This window comes from Mizuhopecten yessoensis, unplaced genomic scaffold (genome assembly GCF_002113885.1).
Source record: "Mizuhopecten yessoensis strain PY_sf001 unplaced genomic scaffold, ASM211388v2 scaffold10651, whole genome shotgun sequence".
Classification (NCBI taxonomy): domain Eukaryota; kingdom Metazoa; phylum Mollusca; class Bivalvia; order Pectinida; family Pectinidae; genus Mizuhopecten; species Mizuhopecten yessoensis.
Genome location: NW_018408653.1, coordinates 1,192,404 through 1,218,507, shown reverse-complemented (window position 1 = coordinate 1,218,507; position 26,104 = coordinate 1,192,404). Strand labels below are relative to the sequence as shown.

General features: G+C 37.1%; 1 protein-coding gene across 10 annotated transcripts in view; it reads right to left on the bottom strand.

Annotated features, from left to right (window-relative positions):
• LOC110461677 (plexin-A1-like) overlaps positions 1-26,104 on the bottom strand; it is a 217,529-nt gene that overhangs the window by 81,560 nt on the left and 109,865 nt on the right. For 6 of the 10 annotated variants that reach the window (XM_021515256.1, XM_021515257.1, XM_021515255.1 and 3 more), the window contains 2 exons: positions 24,424-24,493; positions 14,025-14,100 (listed from right to left, as the gene is read on the bottom strand). The gene's annotated coding sequence lies outside the window, so the exon portion shown is untranslated. The other 4 variants (XM_021515258.1, XM_021515259.1, XM_021515260.1 and 1 more) reach the window with 3 other exon arrangements.

Genomic DNA, 26,104 nt, shown 5'->3' with positions numbered 1-26,104 from the left:
GGGGCTGAAGGGGGGATTTGATGAGGTTCAGTGTAAATATTTAAAGGCCCGAATGTTCCCTATATGTAATACATACAGACAGTGGGTAGTTCAAATGTCTGTGCGATTACAAGGAATCCCAGGTTCTATGCAGTGTATCTTTATTTGATAGGATTACAGCTTATCCTGTCTAACCTGAGATAAATCCAATTAAAGTACCACAACTTCCTTCACAACACAGATTAAAAGTCTCAAATGTACCCGCAGCAAGTAAAAAACATAACAACATCACCACAACACTCAGCACAACAAAGTCCCAACTGTCCCTACAGCACAAGTAACAAACACAACAACAGCACCATAACATCCTTCACACCAAAGTCCCAACTGTCCTCACAGCAAGTAACAAACACAATAACAGCACCATAACACCCTTCGAAACAAAGTCCCAACTGTCCTCACAGCAAGTAACAAACACAACAACAGCACCACAACACTCGGCACAACAAAGTCCCAACTGTCCCTACAGCACAAGTAACAAACACAACACCAGCACCACAACACTCAGCACAACAAAGCCCCAACTGTCCCTACAGCACAAGTAGCAAACACAACAACAGCACCATAACACCCTACACAACAAAGTCCCAACTGTCCCTACAGGACAAGTAACAAACACAACAACAGCACCATAAAATCCTTCACAACAAAGTCCAAACTGTCCTCACAGCAAGTAACAAACACAATAATAGCACCATAACACCCTTCGAAAAAATGTCCCAACTGTCCTCACAGCAAGTAACAAACACAACAGCACCACAACACTCAGCACAACAAAGTCCCAACTGTCCCTACAGGACAAGTAACAAACACAACAACAGCACCACAACACTCAGCACAACAAAGTCCCAACTGTCCTCCCAGCACAAGTAACAAACACAATAACAGCACCATAACACCCTTCACAACAAAGTCCCAACTGTCTTCACAGCAAGTAACAAACACAACAACAGCACCACAATACTCAGCACTACAAAGTCCCAACTGTCCTCACAGCACAAGTAACAAACACAACAACAGCACCACAACACCCTTCACAACAAAGTCCCAACTGTCCCTACAGCACAAGTAACAAACACAAAAACAGCATCATAACACCCTTCACAATAAAGTCCCAACTGTCTTTACAGCAAATAAAAAACACAACAACAGCACCACAACACTCAGCACAACAAAGTCCCAACTGTCCTCACAGCACAAGTAATAAACACAACAACAGCACCATAATACCCTTCACAATAAAGTCCCAACTGTCTTCACAGCAAGTAACAAACACAACAACAGCACCACAACACTCAGCACAACAAATTCCCAACTGTCCTCACAGCACAAGTAGCAAACACAACAACAGCACCACAACACTCAGCACAAAAAAGTCCCAACTGTCCTCACAGCACAAGTAACAAACACAACAACCGCACCACAACACTCAGCACAACAAAGTCCCAACTGTCCCTACAGCACAAGTAACTAACACAACACAAAAACAGCACCGCAACATCCAGCAGAACATGGATTGGATATTTATTGTCAGACCATCTTTATGAGGTGGTCAGATCTGTTGTATTTTCCCACCTGTATGAGCTGGTCAGATCTGCAGTATTTGTCCACCTGTACAAGATTGTCAGATCCACCATATCCCACTACCTGGGGGAGCTATATGTGTAGTGGGATAATTGGTATTTTATGGAACCCAATAAATGAATGTTGATAGCTGTATTAACTGGGACTATAAACTTGTGACACGTCAATAAAGATACAATAGGTCACTACCTACTAAGTGGTCATTTCTGAACACTGACCACCTGTCAGGTGGTCAGTAAAACACACAATAACAGAATCTACATCTAAATCAGCTGCACTCTGCATGCATGCATCTGTACGAATGTGTCAAAGAACTTTTCCTTACAAAACATGTCCCAACCATTGGACTTTTATTTACAAAACATGTCCCAACCACTGGACTTTTCCTTACAAAACATGTCCCAACCATTGGACTTTTCCTTACAAAACATGTCCCAATCATTGGACTTTTATTTACAAAACATGTCCCAATCATTGGACTTTTCCTTACAAAACATGTCCCAACCATTGGACTTTTCCTTACAAAACATGTCCCAATCATTGGACTTTTATTTACAAAACATGTCCCAATCATTGGACTTTTCCTTACAAAACATGTCCCAACCATTGGACTTTTCCTTACAAAACATGTCCCAACCATTGGACTTTTCTTTACAAAACATGTCCCAATCATTGGACTTTTCCTTACAAAACATGTCCCAACCATTGGACTTTTCCTTACAAAACATGTCCCAACCATTGGACTTTTCTTTACAAAACATGTCCCAACCATTGGACTTTTCTTTACAAAACATGTCCCAACCATTGGACTTTTCTTTACAAAACATGTCCCAACCATTGGACTTTTCTTTACAAAACATGTCCCAACCATTGGACTTTTCTTTACAAAACATGTCCCAACCATTGGACTTTTCTTTACAAAACATGTCCCAACCATTGGACTTTTCTTTACAAAACATGTCCCAACCATTGGACTTTTCTTTACAAAACATGTCCCAACCATTGGACTTTTCTTTACAAAACATGTCCCAACCATTGGACTTTTCTTTACAAAACATGTCCCAACCATTGGACTTTTCTCTACAAAACATATTGTCCCAACCATTGGACTTTTCTTTACAAAACATGTCCCAACCACTGGACTTTTCTCTACAAAACATGTCCCAACCATTGAACTTTTCTTTACAAAATATTTATCCCAACCATTGGACTTTTCCTTACAAAACATATTGTCCCAACCATTGGACTTTTCCTTACAAAACATGTCCCAACCATTGGACTTTTATTTACAAAACATGTCCCAACCATTGGACTTTTCTTTACAAAACATGTCCCAACCACTGGACTTTTCTTTACAAAACATGTCCCAACCATTGGACTTTTCTTTACAAAACATGTCCCAACCATTGGACTTTTATTTACAAAACATGTCCCAACCATTGGACTTTTATTTACAAAACATGTCCCAATCATTGGACTTTTCCTTACAAAATATGTCCCAATCATTTGACTTTTTATAAACAAAATATGTCCCAACCATTGGACTTTTCCTTACAAAATATGTCCCAATCATTGGACTTTTATTTACAAAACATGTCCCAACCATTGGACTTTTATTTACAAAACATGTCCCAACCATTGGACTTTTTATAAACAAAATATGTCCCAATCATTGGACTTTTATTTACAAAACATGTCCCAACCATTGGATTTTTATTTACAAAACATGTCCCAACCATTGGACTTTTATTTACAAAATATGTCCCAACCATTTGACTTTTTATAAACAAAATATGTCTCAACCATTGGACTTTTCCTTACAAAATATGTCCCAACCATTTGAGTTACCTTACAGATCATGCCTATAGCTGATGGACTTTTACTAAGGAAACGTGTAGCCAGCCAATAGACTTAACTAGGATTGCATATCCCTGTTCATTGAATATCTTACTCAGAAACTTGAAGGTTTAAGTGTCCATAAAATGGCCGTCTTTTGAAGTTTGAGGAGAATCAATCATGAATTTGAGCTAATCTGTAATTATACAATTCCTGTTCAAACATTCTGAGACTGACCAACAATGGACAATATCTCTATTACAGGTGAGAGAACTCATTATACTGACCATACAAGATACAGCAGATTAATCTGGCCAGCCTGTGTCCAGCCTGCAGCCATCGGGCCCTTATTTGTTGACCATACAGTCAGGCCATGGTGGACATCCACACTTGTATGTACACAGCCAGTGACAAAGTCAAACATCACATTTACACACATGTATTACAGATTTAAAAATAACACTGGCCCAGATCCATCAGCCAGGCAAACATTTACATGTCGTGAGTCAATAGGAAATGTTGGTCATTTAGAATTTCCATTAAGTGACACAGGAAGTGATTGTACCAGCTGTAAAAATAGTGAACTAGCACAAGTCCAAAACAATTACCGAAAGTCAGACAAATAGACATTGTAAATATGAACTTAAACAATAGAAATATACCAACAAATATTGTTAATACTGCCAACTTAATGTAAATTACAATGAACTTCTTCGACCCTGAATGACAATTAAGTTATTGATGGGCAGTAAAAATAATAATACAAAAATAAAACTCTCCCAAATACGACCACACCAACAAGTCATGTTGATACGAACGTCACCCATGTAGCCACCCAAATATCATATGATGAACTCGTCCAGTAAAACCACCCAAATACATACTGCATGTTTAGTGTCACAATTACAGACTAACATCACCATTACAGTCACAAACAAATATTGTTAATATGTAACAAACAACAAAGCTACACAAAGTCATTTCTGTAACTATAATAAGCCCTCTAACAACTATTGTAAATACTGAGAATTTCTACAATACAACCCCCCAAAACAATAAATATACTGCAAAATTCACGAAGACAGTCACTGAAACACATATTGTAAATACTGAGAATTTCTACAATACAACCCCCCAAAACAATAAATATACTGCACAATTCACGAAGACAGTCACTGAAACAAATATTGTAAATACTGAGAATTTCTACAATACAACCCCCCCAAAAACAATAAATATACTGCAAAATTCACGAAGTCACTGAAACAAATATTGTAAATATGATGAACTTCATCAATACAGTCACAGAAATTAAGGTACATTGATTATATTGCAAGTATTCTCACTAATAAATATTGTAAATATGAACTTCACCAATACAGCCACAGAAACCGGTATAAAACACAAGGATCGTCTCACTAATAAATTATGATGAACTTCATCAATACAGTCACAGAAACCGGTATAATACACAAGGATTGTCTCACTAATAAATAATGATGAACTGCATCAATACAGTCACAGAAACAGGTATAAAACACAAGGATTGTCTCACTAATAAATTATGATGAACTTCATCAATACAGTCACAGAAATCGGTATAATACGCAAGGATTGTCTCACTAATAAATTATGATGAACTTCATCAATACAGTCACAGAAACTGGTATAATACACAAGGATCGTCTCACCAATAAATAATGATGAACTTCATCAATACAGTCACAGAAACAGGTATAATACGCAAGGATTGTCTCACTAATAAATATTGTAAATATGATAATCAAAACAGTCACAGAAACAAGTATAATATGCAAGGATTGTCTCACTAATAAACATTGTAAATATGATGAACTTCATCAATACAGTCACAGAAACAGGTATTGCAAGTATTGTCTCACTAATAAATTATAAATATTGTAAATATGAACTTTACCAACACAGCCGAACAGTACAATGAACTTAACCGATATAGTCAGACATAGGTAAAGAAGGAAATGCTAATAAATGGGCTTATTTATGACCACATTTGAAATGTCATTCATCAACCTGTGTTTTACTTACGAGTGAATTAACACATCTCAAGTAGATAAAGATGTATCGTTGACGACCTAGTCCACCTCTGTTGTGTAAGTAATTTGTATACCTACCGGCAGTGTTGTAGCAGGTCCCTTGAAAATTATTAAAATCCCGTGAGAGTGTTTGTGTCAATGTTAGAGCTATCCGCTCCCTCAAATGACAGAAAAACTGTGTGTACACCAGCTTACAGGGAATATACTTCAGACTAAAGGGAGCTCTGTGGCTGGGAGACCGTGAGCGTACTACACTGCTAGGGCAGTCCACACTGGTCTGTAACCCACATGGCTAGTAACACATTGCCTCTCTTACCCCACGGCCACGGACAGCTACCTCAGGCGTGACATCACATGTGATTTACATAGCAAAATGAAGTCATCATCACTGTATATTATTAAATGGACTTTTTTATATATCTAAATTAAATGGCGAAATAAAAGTCTGTCAGAGCAGAGTACATAATAATTGTCGCCACATTTACGAGGAATTCCCAGCGTACTCGACACCCCCTTACTATATTGATCTAAGCTTAATTACATTACACAGAAACGGGCCCCAGCATAACAGCAAGAAATGGTGCGATACCACATGAAAATGTATAATGGTAACTAACTCATATTAAATCCTACAACACAAATGTTTCATCAATCCCATTAAGGATAGTTTACGACAGTTTCTGGTTTTTAAATTTATTGAGTGTTTAATTCTTTGCTTACTTACCATTACAGCTTGATTTGGCAGGAAAAAAAATATTGTAGTTGATTTTTATTGAGTTAACAATATAGTCATTCTGAAAATGATGTTCAGATGATCTGTGATGCACATTCTATTATATTTGCCCTACATTTTACCTGTATATGTCCTAACATGAAAGTTGGTACTAAAACTGTACCATACACTTACTAACAAGAATCTAATTTTATAACGTACCGTATATGTCCAAATAAGAATTCTGACACTATAGGTTCCTGTACCATGTACATCCTAATAAGAAATCTGGTTTTATAGTACTGTATACATATCCAAGGAAGAATCTTGTACTACCCATGTTATACTGTGTACATATCCTTAGCAGGCTGGTTGCATCAGTTATATATGAAGAGAACGATGTCCAATTTCTTTTTTTAATAAATAGTAGAAACATTTTTGAGTCAACAAAACTACAAAACCATAAACTTGCAATACATTTTGGATGACTTGATCAGAGAAGCTATTAAAGAAAAGTGTACTATGAAATTCTGACATCTAACAAAATTGTTCTTGAATAATAAGTGCCTCACAAATATGCTTATTAATTATATGTGTTACTTGTTTGTATTGTCCAATTATTAGCTGATCATAATTTTAACGACATTTTTGTATTATAACCTTAACTATTGTAACCAGACATGCCATCAAGCCAAAAAAAATATATCAGAAAAATATTACATACTTCACAAAACCTTTGAACCTTTCAAGAAATAATCGGCATATTTGATGGTACTGATATATAAATAATTGATCACTAGCACAATACTCCTGTAGCCAGGTGAGAATTTGATCTTTGTCTGATGTCCAGATATATACAATACAAATCCCGGAATTTAGCTCCGAGCCAAAACAAACCGACTTCCACACCTCTGTACAAATTCCTGATTGTTATAATCAGCAAATATTTTTAACAGTGTAATAGCCCTAGCCACACCCGAGGAATATACTGAGTCCTGTTAACAAGCACAAACCAGAATGGTAGCCATTTACTAGTTATTTTAATGTCAACCCTGACCCCCTACCAGAAAAAAAGGTGATAGTAATAATTATGTACATACATAATCATATGCAAGATAATTACCATGAGTATGCGTTATAAAGGTTAAAATCAGAATGAACCACTTGTTAAAATGAATAAAATAACAGGATTTGTACTCTTTGTGTGTGTGTAAATATGAGCCATGCAGCTATTGAACAATAGTTCTTGTCATGTTGAAACATACAACTATAAGACACTCACACTTCAAGATGTCTGATTTCAACTGTAAGCTGCAGTTTGAAATTGACACTGCAATAGACATCAGGATGAATTTTGACAGTGTAACAAGCATTCTTGTCTGTAAATTGGGGATATTTTACTGTGTTTCTTGATCATTTGTCTACCTGTGGGTATATAATTAGGCACTGTCATGTTGTACACAGCCTAGGTTTATAGCTCTACACAATTACAGGACACATGGATGATAGCCAATTAATCTGTCCCTTAGAGGGACAGTCGCACTAAATATCCTAATTATCTGTCTACCTGTGACTTTCTACCAAAATAACACTCACTAATATGTTTTTCTATAGAAAGCCAGATCTAGTTTCTATGAGGCTTGCATTTGTTTGATTTCAAACCTCTTCCAATTCAAAACAAAACAACTTCGCTTCACTTCAAAACTGTCATTTTATCGATAAAATTCAAAGGCGTGTATACCTTTGTGGGGTAAACTATTTATATGGGTGAAGTCTCCTGTGCTCGACACTGGGATGTATTTCAAGATCATGAAAAGGAAGTAAGCTTAGACTTACATGTAATTGGCACTTGTGGGATCTAATCTCACACCGACTAAATCACTCTAATTGTCACACTTTAGATTCTTGGTAAACTTCCATTGAGAAAATATATATTGCTAAAAGGAACAAAATTGTTAAGAGGCCCATGGGACCTGTGTATTTTCATTTTCAAACCTAAATACCTATCTGCATGCATATAGGCAAAACTTTGATCGCTGGGAGTGGCCCAATTTCATTCATCTCCTGGGTTAGAAATTAAAAACCTTGATTATCTTATCACAGACCATTATGTAAGTAAAATCTGAAATATTACACTTGTAATGTTAACAGATACAGATTTTTAACCATAAAACCTCTAAATGTGCTTGTTGAATTTTGACAGCTGGTCACAACTCCTCTATTAATCTAGAGCCCTGAAATATACATAAGCAATAAAGAAAATATGTATATTCCATAGACACTATCATTTGAATATCTGTCATTGTGTTTAATTTAAAACCATGTTATATTGTTATCAATTCTATTTGTGGTGTTTTTATGACATTTCAAAATTTTATTTTATTTGGAAAAATGAGAAAATCCATATACCAGCTTAAATTCTCCATGTGAAAAGGGTAGAAATTAAGCCCAAGATTTCCATAGAAACAAACACTGCTTGATCAAAGTTTTATTGGCAACTATCTTGACACAAGATAACACATTAGGAATTAAATACTTAACATTTTTATACAGAAATACATTAACACTGTAAGTAGATTTTATCATATGACAATACTACAGGAATGAACTCGTACAGTATTCGGGTAAACTTCACTTTATAAATCCTGTGTAGAAATGTTGACAAGATTATGTACAAAATATTGTTGTTTAATCAACATAAACAAGTAAACATTTCACGAGATTGTGAGAAGTTTGGCTTTAATTTGATCTTTTATAAACATTTTTTTAACTTTTATTTACAAGTTCTCACATTAGTAGTGAAGGTTTAAGCCCAGGGCACTTCCTAAATCTGTTGAGCAGATCTGATTAAAATCTGCCTACCACTTATAGTTCCCATGTCATTGTAGACCAATAATCTGTAAGGTTACGTAACCCAATTCACTCTGTGTTAAGTATGGCTGCAAGCTTGACCTTCCCCTATACCTAGGTGTCCACCCCTGGGGACAAAACTTGGTACTCCAACCCACATCCTACATATGTACATAAATGATGAGCAGGAAAACAGATTAGCACCTTCCGTAATGAAAACCTTTTTCCCTGAAGAAGTTTATGTTGATGATGGAGACTTTTAATTCTGTTTGTAAAAACTAGTTTCACCAGTGGTGACGACACTATCAGCACAACCTGACTGATATATCTATATGTTATAGCTAGTGAAATAACCTATATACAGCTACCAATACAGCTGTTTATTAAAAAATTAATTATCTGGAAATTGATAGTGAAAGCTATTGTCTACCTACTTTTTTATTTGATTTTCCTGTTACTGACCACATAGTCGTTTTAGAAACTTCTAAATTTCTGATAGTTTTAGGTCGCCTTATCTGGTGACTGACCAAGAATTAAGCTTTGTCGTCCTATCCAGGAAACTGCATGACCACAAATTTTAGGGAAAGGTTTACAGGTTATTCATCACTGTCCATCATCACGAATATCTTTTAAATTGCTCTTTGTTTGAATTTTTTTATTTCTCATCCAAACTTCAAATTTGACTCGAACTCAAAATGTTCCCCAAAGGCAGCTGCCCAAAACAAAATCTGTACAAATATTTAAGAGCCTCTGTTGAAGTCCTAAATCCAGTCAATTTAAATGATGCCCAACACCAAGCTGGCTTGAATAAACGGTCAAATACTCTCATCTTCACAATACTAGGTGTTTAAGTGAAATTTAAACCACTTATTTCAAATACTTGTATCTGTATGTACTATGATGATGCACTTTTTACAAGCGGTTGAGTGAGATGAATCATAGCTACAGTGACAGATGTATTCGTAAAGTCCTTGATATATTACCTCTACAGGAAATTCTTTATTTTTAATGATATTAAAACCACAAATTTGTCAGAATTTGATCTCTATGTTATGACTTATGATATTTATCCTGATGAAGACTACTGCCAACATGCAACTGACATCATAAATATATTTCAGGCTCAGAGACTGTAAGATCTTGACCTTATTTAAACTGAGTTGGATCAAAATATTCACCTGACCAGGTATAATTTGGTAGGTAATACGTAGAATTGTGTAAGTCTCTAGGTTCAAGGTTTAAATTTCCACATAGCCAGTACAGTCATGTGTCGAGGGTATAAGCTCAAACACCATTTCAGTCTAACAGGAATGATGGAGGGACGGAATAACAGAGCAGAGGAATAAGGATCACTGCGGCGCTGGAACCATGCTCCATTACCTGAAGTTCTGCACTTCATGAGGAAAAACAGGTGGAAAGCAGTCAGTTCTAGTGTGTGTGTCAAGTTTATTTACCAGATAAAAATCCAGAATTTACTAGCCGCCTGTAATGTATCTCAAGTGCTCAGACTCAATAACCATTATCTGTGCCGACTCCAACGACCCCAACATTTAAGTCGGATTTAATTTGATTCACACCCAATCTGATTTGTTGAACTGATAACAACAGATAGACTGCAGTTAGAACAAAAGATTGGTTCCATCTGTTTTTTTTGTTATTTCATACACACGATTTCATACAACATCCGGCTAGAGCCGGGTTTTCCTTATTCTGTAGAGGTTTGGTGATGTAATCATTGCAATAACAGAGATTTTCTTCTGAAATGTTTTTAACTTGCACTACCGAACAGGAAACATACTGATATATAATTATGTATAGGATGAAAAGTAATCGGTTTTGCAATTAAACGCCGCGACTTAAAAACTAAGGAAATCCTTGAATCGCACTCAATAGAAATCTACGAATCGCAGACACCTTCTGGTAGGAGACATATATTTACAGTTTCAGTTACAGGATGCATACAGGAAATGATAGTTTTCATATGTGTGATTGCTTGCCTTTCTAGTTTTGCAGACAGGAAAGTTTAAACATATATTTATCAAACCTTTCTCTTGCTTGAACTCAAGATTCAGGGCTCTTGAAGCTCAAACCATTCTTCAAGCAGTTACATTATAAATCAAATTTGGTAGTGTAATGGAACTTTCAGAATGTTGGTCCTTCATGGACAAGTGTGTCAGTTCTAGTCAGACTGGACTCGCGTCCACGAAACAGGTGACCTTACAGTCAGTCCTGGTCACACTGGACTGTCTGTTAGAAAGTGTGGTCACTCTAGTTCTGGCTGAACTGTTAGTTAGAAAGCGTGGTCTAGCACTCTAGTTCTGACTAAACTGTTAGTTAGCTAGGTAGTTACTAGATTATTAACGACCAATCAACACAAAAGAGGTCATTAGGGCCAATAAAAAAAAAAAAAAACTGGTTAAAGGAAATGACATCAAACCAACAAAAACGTAAAAGACAAATGTCAACTTTAAAAGTAAAAGAGACTGAACTGTCGTGACCTATATGTGTGGTCAGACCAGACCATTCATTTCGCTGCGTGGAGTCTGCTAAATGCTTTGTTTCTCCAATTTAGAAGTGATAGAAGGTAGCCAACAGCACTAAGCAGAGATATGGCTGGGCAGGGCTTCAACGGACCACCGACCATCTCGTTCTCATGTTTGTCTAATCATGTGTTAATTCTACATCTCATTTCCTGTGCAGTCATCGCCTCGAGAAACATGTTTTTTAACAATCAGAACTAACGTGTGAAACCTCCCTTTGTCTTAAATTGCAAATTGTTTTCCCAGTAAACATGCTCTTTTACAAACAGATTAGGAAAAAACCAAAAGATAACGGATTTCACAGAGATAACAATATCCTCAAGTTATTTCAAGATAATTCAGTGATATTTTTTATAATCAACTAAAATATTAAATCTCTGATAAGATTAAGAAACTCCTTTTTTCCCCATTGCAAATACAACGGGACCATGTTGCTATGGCTGACCTCACACATAAATTGGATTCTGTTTTTGGAATGAAATGTGGACTTAACGTCTACTAAACAATTTAAGTCGGATTACAAATCGTACCGCCCTATCTATCCACGGAGACCGCTATCCATCAACACAGTCCACCCCACAGAGTGCAGCCATAGTCAGATATTACCAAAATACCAAAAACTGTTTTGAAATACTTTTTAGAACCATGTTTTCAAAATATCGTCCATTTATCTTTTGATTTTGAAAATCTTTCAACTCCCCCTTAAATGTTTTTAACATGCGTTAATTGAGTCATAAAATTTGGATATTTTATGATGTTTTAGGGGTAAAATTTTGTTTTGTTTAAATAAAACAAAATTCTTATGAATTAGGAAAAATACAATTTTTATACTTTACACCCCAAGTACAAAATGCATTATGACAATTAAAAGATGATATCTTGGTACATAATTATTTAACGTCATAAACTTGTTGACTGAAAACTTCATTCCATACACAACAGGAAAGAACATTTTCAGTATTCCAACCACAACTGAGAGAAATTCAGAGAAAGACCCTATATATACAGATCTATTCAGCAGCTGTTACCAGGATGGTAGACACACAAAGGCATTATCAGTACAGAACCTTTAATTTTCTATCCAAGTTCTTTGGTGGATTTTATGGGGGTAATAAGGGAATCGTTAACTGTTAATGAACCGACCACTCTAGTGCGGTCACAATACATCACTGTGTCCTCCCTCCCCCATATATCTCATCTTCTTTCCGTCCTCATCCTTCCTTCCCGACCCCCCTCCCCTCCATAGAATAGCTCCTTCCTCACTCCCCCTCCTCCTATAATAGCTCCTCCCTCACTCCCCCTCCTCTCCCAAACCTTTTTAGTTCAATCCTTCAGAGCTGGGAGACCATAGACAACCAGGGGGTTCAATCCTTCAGAGCTGGGAGACCATAGACAACACGGGGTTCAATTTCATGGTAAAGACATTACATGGTGAATTGTGAAAACAGCTGTAAAACGGTCAATTGACCATGTCATTGCCTTCTGGTCATCCATCGCCTTGGTTATCGATGGAGCGTGATGCATACATCACAGTTCTGACAGATATGGAATGCAACTCTCGGCTTCTCCATTTGGGAATGCATTAAAAACGTTACATAGCCTAGGGTATGATATCACTCAAATCTCTGCAGAAAGTGAAGCTATTTTTTGTTTGTTTTTCCAATAGATTTTCAACACCACATGGGCAATATTGGTAATGGATCTAAAGACTTTCCTCTCATATGACCGGTAAGGAGCAGTGTCTAAGACACGATCCTCATGGTCACTTCAATCAATACACCTTCAGTGTAGATAGCGTAATTGGATTTTGAGCAGAAAATAGGCATTTAACGCCGTGAGTGTTTAGGAGGAAGCAGTCAATTGGGACGTCATTACAGACACCCTCTTATCCTTGAAATATCCAAGGTCAACGACACCGAGACATCATCACTTCCCTTACTTAGACCATATAAGTATTTAAAGCATGTTCCTCGTATTAAGTTTAGAGAATTCATGCTCTATTGAATTTTCGTAATAATGAAACATCAGCGATTTATCCCATCCACTGTACATCTCCGTCAGGATCAAAGGGTTTCCAAAAAGATATCGTGATTTCTTTTTCAGTGATCACCATTAAAATATATGTTTGTTCTTCAGAGATTGAAATCAGGCTCCAGGATCTTTCTCTGTGTAGAAACACACTAATAGACATGCAATGGAAGCTTAGCTTTAAGAATAATTGGTGACGACAGATAATCACCACCAAACAGGTCTACCGTAGTATAATTCTATTCAATTTGTAAAGGCCACAATAACAAAATATCACCACTATCAACAGATATGATCTGTGTGTTTGTCTCTGACCACAAACAAATCCACTTGTACACGGGAAAATAAAAACAAAATACTTACCAGCTCAGAGTAATCCGTGCTCAGAAGACAGGTAAAATTCTACGATGTCACTGCTGGAACTAATCTGTATTGTAACCTGTCAAAATGAATGAAAATCGTTTTTATAACTACAGGTTCTGAACATTTAAAAACTCTTACTTTAAGTATAATCATTACAGAACGTATAGATATAAGTACTAGCATGTCGAAGTTGGTTCAGAATCTCCTACCCATGTGTGTATCTAATGTCAGTGTGTATAGGGGTGTCTACAGACCACACACGTGCCAGATACTTCCTTTCACACACATAGAGATTTGGCCCCAGTCTATAGAAGTTCCATCCACCTGGTCCTTTTACCTGATCAGTCCAATCGAGTGATCAATGCGTTTAAGTGACCACTTCCTCTCTGGGCCGTATCGACACATTACGAAGACCAAGCCCTTGATTAGCCTTATATTGATCTGATGAGGATGAAATCGTTCTGTTATCCTAACCACAATGCCTTTTATCAGTCATATTGCACGCTTGCGGGGTTATCTGCCCCTAGGGCAGTCTCGCCTCCTTATCATGTGTTTTACGAGTCTCCACATTACATCAAACTGTGAGTACAATAAAAGTGACCATCAAGGTAGGAATTAAAGTCTACTGACCAGTACCTAAACCACCCCTGTCACAATTATACCCGTAAATTATTCCCGATAATTGTATGTGTGAAGACGGCCAAGCGGCAATGACCTGATGTTGAAAACTCCGGAAACAGACCCCGGATCCATGAAAGTTATGATCAATAGACAATCTTCTTTCAGAGTTGGATCAATGATTGAGGAACGAGAGTGCGGGGATAAAAGTGTTTGCGAGGAATAATTGAATTCCTCGGAATTGTTTACACATCATCAGTATCGGACATTTGATACAACGCAGACGACTTAGGAAAACACAAGACCGAAATTTGCGCGGATTTGTCACCGGTCACTAGAATGAGTTTCCATATTAGTATGACATTACCAAGTCTCTGCACACTTATCTCTCAATGTCCAGTGCTTAAAGTACCCCACTATCTACACAAACTCCCAACACTCTCAAGTCCTATATGAATAATATGTTTAAATTACAGCGTAATATTTTCCCAACGGCAGACTTATCAAAAACGTCTGGAGAAGCATTGGTGCGATTGTTGCTAATGGGCGTTTCAGTGGTAGTAATAGATTTTTGTCCTGATCTATCGTTGACATTAGCATATTGTCTGAAAGCTTGCAAACGACCCACAATAAATTCATATAAAAACCCAACAGATTCGATGATTTGGTATTTAACCACAAATACAAAAATTTATGAAGCCACAAACTCAAGGCAAAAATCAGAAAAATTCCTCAGGAAGGATCTTATTTACAATGGTAACAAAGCGACAAACTAACTTATCTGTATACAATATAAGTAAAGTCACTTTCATATCTGTATACCCCCAATAAAGAATCTCCCGTTAAACTTTTAATGACAAATACCATTTGAAAAGAAATAAACCATTCAAGAATTCTGAAGAAAAATTTCTTTTCAAAGACAGCACAGATCAGGCCTTAAGTCTGAGAGATAGTCACTAGATACCAATGGAACTTGGATATCTGTTCTAATCTAATACAATCGTAACTGATAGAGCTGTAATATCGCACATACTAGCATTAAGCCTTCACATGATGAAATTGGGATGACTACAGAGTTATGGCATGTAGCCATTTCCTCGGACCATAAATGTGTCAATTTGTGTAGGACATTTATGGCAGTGTTACATGTTCTATAGCGGCTATAATTGAAGCAATTAGGTAGAGGACAGGTGGGGTATTACTCCGCCATGTCTACCACAAAAGTCTGGACACTGTAGTCTCATCAACACTGCGTTTTTTGATTAATTAAAATAGTCCCACAAAACTTAGTCTCAAAAAATATAGTTTCAAACTAGACAAAGTCAAAAATAATAAAAAGAGACAAAAAAACCCTTTATCAATACGATGCAATACCATTAAAGTCTCACAGTAATGAATTCATCTCTAATATATATAAACCATGTCCCACTGTAAAATCTGGACACCTGTCAAATTTCAACATAAATCTTGGTCTCCATGGTGCTTGCATGGTTCCATGTCATCATCCTATTCCATTTCTACCTTTCCCGGAGTATCTCAGGGTATCTCTCGGGGTATCTCTCCCAGTGTAGAAAACACAGATGAAAACAAAGCAGTGCCTTTGTTTTATGGCCGTGTTGAATAGTAATCAGAAATATCACACTGTTAACACACATTAGTGCCCTATCAGACAGCTCTTGGGGATAATAAACATCCCCAACCAAGGTAGGGTTCGTCCCTTCAGAGGGTGACAGGGGACAATCTCAGGGCCCCTTGACTTGCGCCTGGCCCTTTGACTGAAGCGGGAGACGTTTAAGACCCTTTGAAGCCCTGTGTCTGGCAAGCCTCCTGTAATCTGCCAGAATGAAATGGAGACAGATGTCACGAAGAACCTTAGAGCAGAAACCCCCTCCCAGTCCAAAGATAAAGACACCAGAAGTACACTGTGCGCCTCCCCCATCCCCTGTGTACCAAGTCACATGACCCTTCAAGGTCAAATGTGGTGCTGATGGGGTCATCGGTGATGAGATTGGAGGATCAGTACACCCAATGTATTGCTATACCACTACCCAGTAAAACCACATTTGGGTGTCAATGATTGAATGAAATTTCAGCAATTTTTCAAATTTGACTTAAAGAAATTGCCTTTTATATTGTCAATTTGTAGTATTAGCTCCCGGCTGTTAAACCTTGCAACATCTGGCAGGCTATTATCTACTAAGATGGGAGGCTGCACCGTCTAACTCCCGAGGGAACCATTAAACTTCACGGAACAAATTAGTCTCTTATTCTATTCTGTTCAGCAAAACCCATCAACATTTCTACTACACAGGAAATACACAAAACGTAATTTTCTAAAATCTTATCAAGTCAAGCTATCATGTTTTCATTGTGTGTGAACAGTTTTATTACAGTAGATTTAGAATGATAATGGTGTTTTAAAACAAAACTAGGTCAAATAATTATAATAGCACATTCCAATGAAATAATTCTGTAGCAACAATAAATGAATTGTGATTTATTGTGTTTTGTTCAAAGTTGAAGCCATTTTACGTATTTGATGCATTTAATTCAGGTTTAACGCTTTGTGCTGTATTCCCCAGGTCAATTTTTGATGTTAACGTCTCTGCAATTGCCACATTTTTCAGAGGTAGTTTGGAAAGAAAAGTACATGCAGAGTTCAGTCAGTTCCTTTGGGATGTTACCAGAACAGCCAATCAGATCCCGGCTTACCTGTCCTGATGGCCGGTATCATTAATCAACGACTGATCACACATTTAGGTTTGTGTAGGTACAATACACATAACATGCAATGCTTCAGCCCTTCAGTTCCTGCAAGGCCTGGTAGAGTTGGGCACCCACCTGTAAGGCAGGTGTGATAAGTACCTGTGTTGAAGGTGAGATAAGCCAGACCCAATCTTCCTCTGTGTCAAACACATCAATTATTTACATAAGGTAAGAATAAGTAGATCAATCACAGCTCTCCAGCCTTGCATAAAAAAGTACAGTCATTTCACAGGTTTGATCCAAGTCCTCATGCAATGTAATCACTGGGAGGGAGCTGTGATGTGCTGGTCGTCACTGGGTGAGAGCTGTGATGTGCTGGTCGTCACTGGGTGGGAACTGTGATGTGCTGGTCGTCACTGGGTGATAGCTGTGATGTGCTGGTCGTCACTGGGTGGGAACTGTTTTGGCAGTTATTACTGGGTGGGAACTATTAAAGTGGTTATCACTGCATTGGAACTGTTTTGGTGGTAATGACTGGGTGGGAACCATTATGGTGATCATTATTGGGTGGGAACTGTTTTGGTGGACATCACTGGATGGAGACTATTACGGTGGTAATCACTGGTAGGGACCATTATGGTGGTTATCACTGGTCGGGAACTGTTATGAAGTAACAGACACTTGATTGGAACTGTGGTTTTGTAATAGCTACAAGGCGTATGATTCCTCCAGTGCATGTACTAGCTCGTATTACTCTGCCAATTCCAACTTGGTAAACAAAAAATATTTTAAAACAACTGAAATGTAATTATGCGCTGGCTCTATGTCTGTAGATAGACAGATCTATACCAGGATCTATTCCCTAGATGGGGCTAGATTTGCCTTAATTTAAATGGCAGAGAAAATGAAACCCACGGAAAGTGAAGGTTATGGACGTTGGATCACAGTGTTTGTGTCCCCCTCGGGCCCGTGGCGTGGCTTTTCTGATGCAATGATACATGCATTAAACAGCTATTACACCCGAAAATATCCTGGGTATGAATTAACTACTGATTTTAAAGGAATAAAAAGTTTGACATGAATCAGTTAAGTGGAAATTGGAAGTCATTGATTCCAACCCTTGTAAGCCAAGTAGAACACTGTAAAGGATCAAATATCTGATGCTGTGTGAATAAGTAACCCGAACTAAAAGGTGAAAAGTGACGCTACAAAACAAAAACCTGTAAAATAATCAAAGTTCAATTGCTGTAACCAAATTTATTTTTTAGGAAACATTTGAGTTATTCCCGATAACATTGCAGAAAAGTATTAACCTAACAAGTATCATGGTCTAATGCAGATAGTGTGGATAAACTCCCCGCTTTATAACTTAGAGGTATGGGGATTAAATCCACAAAGCAAAGATTGTTTTGTGAAAAAGAAGATAATAACATATATAACTCTTTGCTATAGTGAATGAGCAAGCAACTGTCTCAGTCAAAAAAATGTCAAATAAATTGGAATTCTTTTTCATTGGAGATGCAACACAAGAGCGCTGTGGCTCTAGATCTCCTTAAGTAACTGAGAACCCTGCCTACATGTAGAATGTTACTAATTTGTCAGCATAAAAGTGTGACCTAGCTATATGAGCTTGATGCTTTGAAAATTACGACAATATTTTCAGGTTCGTAATATTGTCTCGCAAATTATATATTGACCCAAAAATTCCACAGAAGCCTCTCGCCATAATTAACTTTGATGCGATATGGGCTTTTAACAGTAGCAGAGTTTTTTGTCCAGAAACCATGGTAACGTGATAGAACTACCATCACATAAATAAGTTTAAACGAGAATGGATGAGAAATGGACGGCTAAACACAATTTAAAAGTTATTGGGCGTCTTCACTATCAATTTGACAAAACTGAAAAAAATCATGTCTGCAATTTATCTGTTGCGCCATGCATGCATGTCTTTTCTCTGTTCAAACGCTATGCCGTGCATGTGATGGTGTCGTTATTCACGGCGCCGGTTGATAAATTTACGCCGATAGTCTAAACAATGTTAATCATTCTGGCAAAATTTCACAAGACTCCGACACAAGATATCAGAGCACAACCAAAAACTCAAATTCCTGAAATTCTGTCCAATGTTTAATTTTTGTGAGTAAACATTTCTGCAATTTTTCTTATAAGAGGTATTTGTGAAAATTTGAATTTTATGAAATGAACAATGAATGACTTGTATGTGTCTTGTTGAACCGTGTCTGAAGAAATATTTGTGAGAAGTTTTAACACTTAATCACCTTGGGAATTACTCCAATGCAAAAATGAATACCTCATATAAACCACAGGATGTAATCTATATAGAACTGAAAAAGACCAAAACTTGGGTAAGTCATGCTTCTTGAAAATTTCTATAAAAATTCTGATATTTTGTAACGTATGCACAGACATACAGTGTAGGTCATTTTGAGAATATTTTCCAGTGGTGATCTCTTAAAATTATAAAGGACATGTACATTTCGTTTCAATAAATTGTACATGTATCACCTTCAGCTTTATACATTACAAAGCCGACTAATCGTCCTACCAGTGACGGTACAGATATTGACTTCCTTCTTAACACACACAATATTATGTTCCTTTTGAAATTCATACAAAATGATTAAAAACGTAAAATTTGATATACCTTTACAACATATATTCAGACTTAAAAGTTTCTTTATCATTTCATTAGTATTAAAATTTGCTTTCTTACGGAAAAAAAATCTCAATAACGTCTCGCCCGCCATTACACATACCAGCTGACTGATCAGAAGGTGGGACTGGATGAAAACAAAGTATTCGTCATTTGCTGATTGTCCATGTGCTCAATCAAGGGTTTTAATTACATCACTGGGACTCCGAGTAGGCCTTTTTTGTAATGTATATTTGAAAGAAACCAAATAGTTGCCAGACTTTATGTCTAAATGGCCAAATCTCACAAAAATATATCTCTCTTTATATGTTTGCTAGGGTAGTGCTCGACTTCAGCTGTACGTGGAACAGACATAGGACATCTGCACTTTTTCACCTGTATTTCGCCTGTATTTTACCTGTATTTCTCTAATATATTTGCCTCCTTGTATCCTCATTTCAATGAACTTAAAAGTTGTCCATAAAAGAACATTTTTTTTTTCTATTCTGAATATATAGTTACATTTTTACTAATGCAATGGTTTTGCAACTGTTTACTTGGATTTTTTTCAGTTATTTTCTGTGGAACAAATATCATATCCCCTTTATTCCGAGGAAAAAACTTTCAATATTTGTAGTACTGCAAATGTAATTTAATCTATTATCAATTGATGTAAAAAGAAAATAGAGTTAGAATGAAATTTTCTCTAAACAAAAGTACACTTAGCCCAACAAGTTGAGTTTTTTCTTTGTGAAATCTAAGACAGATCGTTAGGACATTTTATTGCAGACTTGTAGCCATGACAACAGAGTGATGTCATATACAATAAACATGGCAGAGTATCAACAGGCCCCAACAATGACATGTGGGCCTCAACATTGTACCCCATAAATAAACCCCGCTTTGAGATAGATAAAACACTATCAGTGCAGGTGGTTAAAAACCTATTTCATGCCTAGCAATAATGTCCCCTTCAGGAGATGTAACAAAGAGTTTTTTCAAAAGAAGACAAAACCTCAATTACGGAATGCCTTACGTACTTGTACTGGATGTGTCAGCTTTCTTGGTTTTTCTCTATCTATAAGGTTCTACACACAAAACCCACCATAGTCGTGTTGTAACAGATCAAGGGTATTCCGTAATTAACCAGATATGTTACAACGTAACAGAATACGTCAAGGGCTCGTAAAATCTAGTTTAGTATTTTACAGGAGAACCAGTAGGTCAAAGTTATTATTGTTCGTCAAGTGATCTGCTTGTTTAATCATTACACAGGCAATTAGAGTCTAACTGCTCCCATTACCAGGCAGTACTGCTAACACACTGTATTAGCCTCCTCTCCTTATACTCTCGCAAACCAGTTTTACTTGCCAGAGAAACTGTCTATAATTCAGTTAGTGCAGGAGAATTCAAGAACTTTAAAGTATAAATAAATCTACAATACAAGTACACTGGTGGTAGACTGTTTTACCAGAACTGTGCACGTGACAATTAAACAATCTTGCGGTTTACGATTAACCAATCTTGCGGTTTTCATACTGTTTACACAGATTATAATGCTAAACTGAGGACGATAACAGGTAACTGATATCGGAGCTGAATCATCTTCACTTCGGTGGAAACTGATTTATATTGACTGGTAACTGATACTGGTGCTGAGTCATCTTCATGTTTTGTGCTGAGGTCACAATATCATATTGATCGCTGATATTAGTGCTGAATGTGTCCAAATTTTGTGCTGAAAACATTGACTTATCTCAACCAGTAACTGATAATATTGGTGCTCAATTATTATTTCTTTCCAGCTTGAAACTGATTTATAACGTCCATTTTGTGCTGAGTATATTAACATAGACTAGTAACTAATATCGGTGCTGAATCATCGTCTCCACATTTTGTGCTGAGTATATTAACATAGACTAGTAACTAATATCGGTGCTGAATCATCGTCTCCACATTTTGTGCTGAGTATATTAACATAGACTAGTAACTAATATCGGTGCTGAATCATCGTCTCCACATTTTGTGCTGAGTATATTAACATAGACTAGTAACTAATATCGGTGCTGAATCATCGTCTCCACATTTTGTGCTGAGTATATTAACATAGACTAGTAACTAATATCGGTGCTGAATCATCGTCTCCACATTTTGTGCTGAGTATATTAACATAGACTAGTAACTAATATCGGTGCTGAATCATCGTCTCCACATTTTGTGCTGAGTATATTAACATAGACTAGTAACTGATATTGATGCTGAATTATTATTTCCTTCTAATTTGTGTTAAGGCCATTGATTCATACCGACAGATAACTAAGGTGCTGAATCATCGTCTCCACATTTCGTGCTGAGGGCATTAATTTCTATCGATTAGTTACAGATATCACTGGGTAATCATTAGGTCTCCCGATTTTAATCTTATAATAAGCTAACTTTAGTAGTGAATTGATTGTGCAGAACAAAAACAATTATTTCAGTATTTAGGTGAATAAAATTGTGACAGGATGGAAATGACGGGGGGGGGGGTGTTTGAGGTGCACTTGGGTGGTGGTATGTATGGATGGGGCTTTGAGCAACTCAGCATGCATGTACTTCTGTAAATTCTGCAGTATCCTATCAGATTTCAAAACTAGAAACAAATGGGTTTCTTCATTACCACAATAGACAAAAAAATCAAACACTGCAAACAAATTCCTATTATTGCAGTAAAAGTAAAGGAGGGCAACAGGTGTCATGATTGCATGTGTACATAGGTATCTATATTGAAACAGGGTTAATTAACAAGCATCGCACATGTGTCAAACCTTGCATAATTAAACACGGCTGCGGACCTTTTCCTATAAAACCTACAGTGTATCTCGTTTTTCTTTACCACTGGGACTGGATTTCTGATCAAATAACAGGGTTTACGGAATTTTTGTACATGCTATATGGCTGGCAAGGCAAGTTCGATGTTTTCATGTGACCAAGATCAAGATGAAAAATACTCTAATTAGCACCGGGTGCTTGCATTCTTGTTTTTGGTGATGAAAACAAAATAGCATTACTGTAATTAATACTGGGCAGTGAAACATTAAAATGTGCAGATGGAATTTTGTGATGAAAACAATTATCTTCACACAGCTAGTGGGAGGTTAACGAGACCACAGGGAATATAGCACCAACTCACCTTGGCTCTGACTGACCCCAACGTACAATACATTTCCCGGTCATTCATCACATAGCTACATGTAGTTGTTTCCAGAGTTACAGTGAAATTACAGCCTATGGTATCTTCGACTGACAGGCGGTCACTCAAGGCAAGTGCCCTTTCAAGACCATATCCCAATGCCACTGGTAGTCCCATAAGACCGACAGTGTTTTAAGGAGCACTGTGGTTTTTCCTATACACAGTAACCTCCCCTTAACTTATGTCTGGGTATAACTGTAGAACTATTGGGGCAGGACACTCCAGTCCACCAGGTAGCTCAATTGGTAAGACCCATAGTTAAGCAGTCTGAAATTCAGGGTCCAAATTGGGTCTAGCCCCGTGATCTGTTTTTACACTCAGAACACTATCGTTGATTTTCTTTTCAGAAATGATTTATCAAAGCTATGGTCATGCTGGAGAAGACAGTTTCAAATACTTAGTTGCAATTTTTTGCCGTGGCACGGGATCCTTAAGATCAATTCCTACACAACTGGAAGTCCCACCAGACGGACAGATTTTAACAACATGTCTGACATGAATGGCAATCCCACAAGACAAAGGATCTTTTTAGACCATGTCAAACAAGATCGGTTGTCTCACAAGACAGGTACTCTTTTAAGACAAAAGGTTGTCCCATCTGACAGAAAATTTCTCCCTTTTTAAAATAAAACTGACATAAAATGACCAAATAATCTTTATGTCCCATAAAATAGATAATCACCAAAGACATATTTGGTCCCTCAAAACAGGTGGCCTCTCATGATCATGACAGACTGTCTCACTAGACAGGTAATGTTTCTTATGACAGGTTGTTTTACTAGACAGGTTGTCACGTAAGGCTGGTTTAAATAAGCAGTTAAGCGTATCTTATTTTACAGGTTTTTATAAACTGATAACTTGATAGCTATGTTTACTACAGATAGAACTCTTCAGTGCTGACATGTGTCATCCTAAAGACTTGTTCCTGATGTCAAGTACCTCCGCCCTTCTCGAGATGGGTACAATGAACGTCATAGGTTTCACGCTTTGAAGTACAAGTAAACCCATATCAGAGGTAATTAATATCAGGACAGATGATACAGCAAATGCAGAAGAATTAAAAACGCTTCTACAGCATGAAATATGAACATATTTGTACAGTGCTACAGTTAAACAAGGTTATTGCGGTGCAAATGGGTTTTTTTTATCCTGCATACATGCACTGTAGTAGTTTAGAGAAAACTTACCCAAAACACATGTACATCCCAAGGGCGTCATTGATTGCAGAGACTACACCACACAAGTGAAAGTTCGCTCCTGAAATTGAGGTAAAACAATTTCAACATCCGTGCTGTAACCAATGCTGATGCCAAAACTTGACAGGTTATATAGGGTTTCCAAACTTTGACTGTGAGAACATTCTTTAAACCAATTGCTGTAGATAGATCTTTGTGAGTTTCCTGAAGACAGGAATGGACACCCACCTCTCAGCCTGATTCACTACTCTAGTTGCTCACCTCTTTGTTTACATACAGACTTTTCCTAAAACAAGGACACATGTTCCACCCCATCCTATCAACAATTCCCTGCAGTCTGTATATACATACACAAACCCTGGGGTTCCCCGGATTCTCCTCACTAGGTAAGCACCACCTGGTGGCCATATCGTGCTTGTGGTTGCTCCCGACTTCATAGGGGGCCATGTGCGCTATTGGCATCTCTGGGAGTAGCCATATGCCAAAAATATCTTTGTATTAAACATGTTCCAGTCTCTTTGAAAACCTTCATTATTAAAAGTAGTCAATAAGCCTACCAATGTAGCTGGCAGGCGTCTTTTTCCATGTCATGCAAGGCTTAAGTAGTTCATAATAAACAATGAGTGTCTGAACCTGGCAGGCATGTCTGTGTCCTTATGTAGTACATTAAAACCTGTATAAAGCAAAAACTGTGTACTATCAAGAAACCTCCATAAAATGAACCTTCTATTTGGTCCCACTGTATACATTTCTATGTAACCCTGTGTAATCTGGACACCTGAATAACCCAGACCTTCTATTTGGTTCCACTGTATACATTTTTATGTAACCCTGTGTAATCTGGACACCTGAATAAACCAGACCTTCTATTTGGTCCCACTGTATACATTTTTATGTAACCCTGTATAATCTGGACACCTGTATAAACCAGACCTTCTGTTTGGTCCTACTGTATACATTTTTATGTAACCCTGTATAATCTTGACACCTGTATAAACCAGACTTTCAACTAGGTCCCACTGTATACATTTTTATGTAACCCTGTATAATCTGGATACCTGTATAAACCAGACCTTCAACTAGGTCCTTCTATATACATTTCTGTTTACCCTGTATAATCTGGATACCAGTTTAAACCAGACCTTTAACTAGGTCCTACTATATACATTTCTATGTAACCCTGTATAATCAAGCAGTATATACCAAGCATCCAATCAAGTCTTACATGTAGGAAGTAGTATAGAGCATACACAACAATATAAACAATAGAAACATACCAATGATAGAGTAAATGATCATTTCTGTTAAAACCCTCACAGTCACCAGGATAACATAATGCTTTGTAACGACTAAGAGACTTAAAACCTCCGTCTAACATCAAGGGAATCACACTCTAATATTGTGTGGTTAGCTTTAATCAATAGGAAATCGATTAAATCAGCTGGTATTTGTAATCTTCTACAGCCCTAAGTAGTGGTAGAGTGCAGCTGTATGGGCCTAGCTTGTGTTTATTCCCATTCTAGGCTAGCACAGTCACTCTGATACTGTTGTACGTAGAGAGAAGCTTGTTTAAATACAAAAGTCAAGGTCACCTACACACTTTATATGTATTTGTACCAAATGTATTGTGTGGCAAAGTCAAAAATCTGATAAACAACACAAAAATACAGTA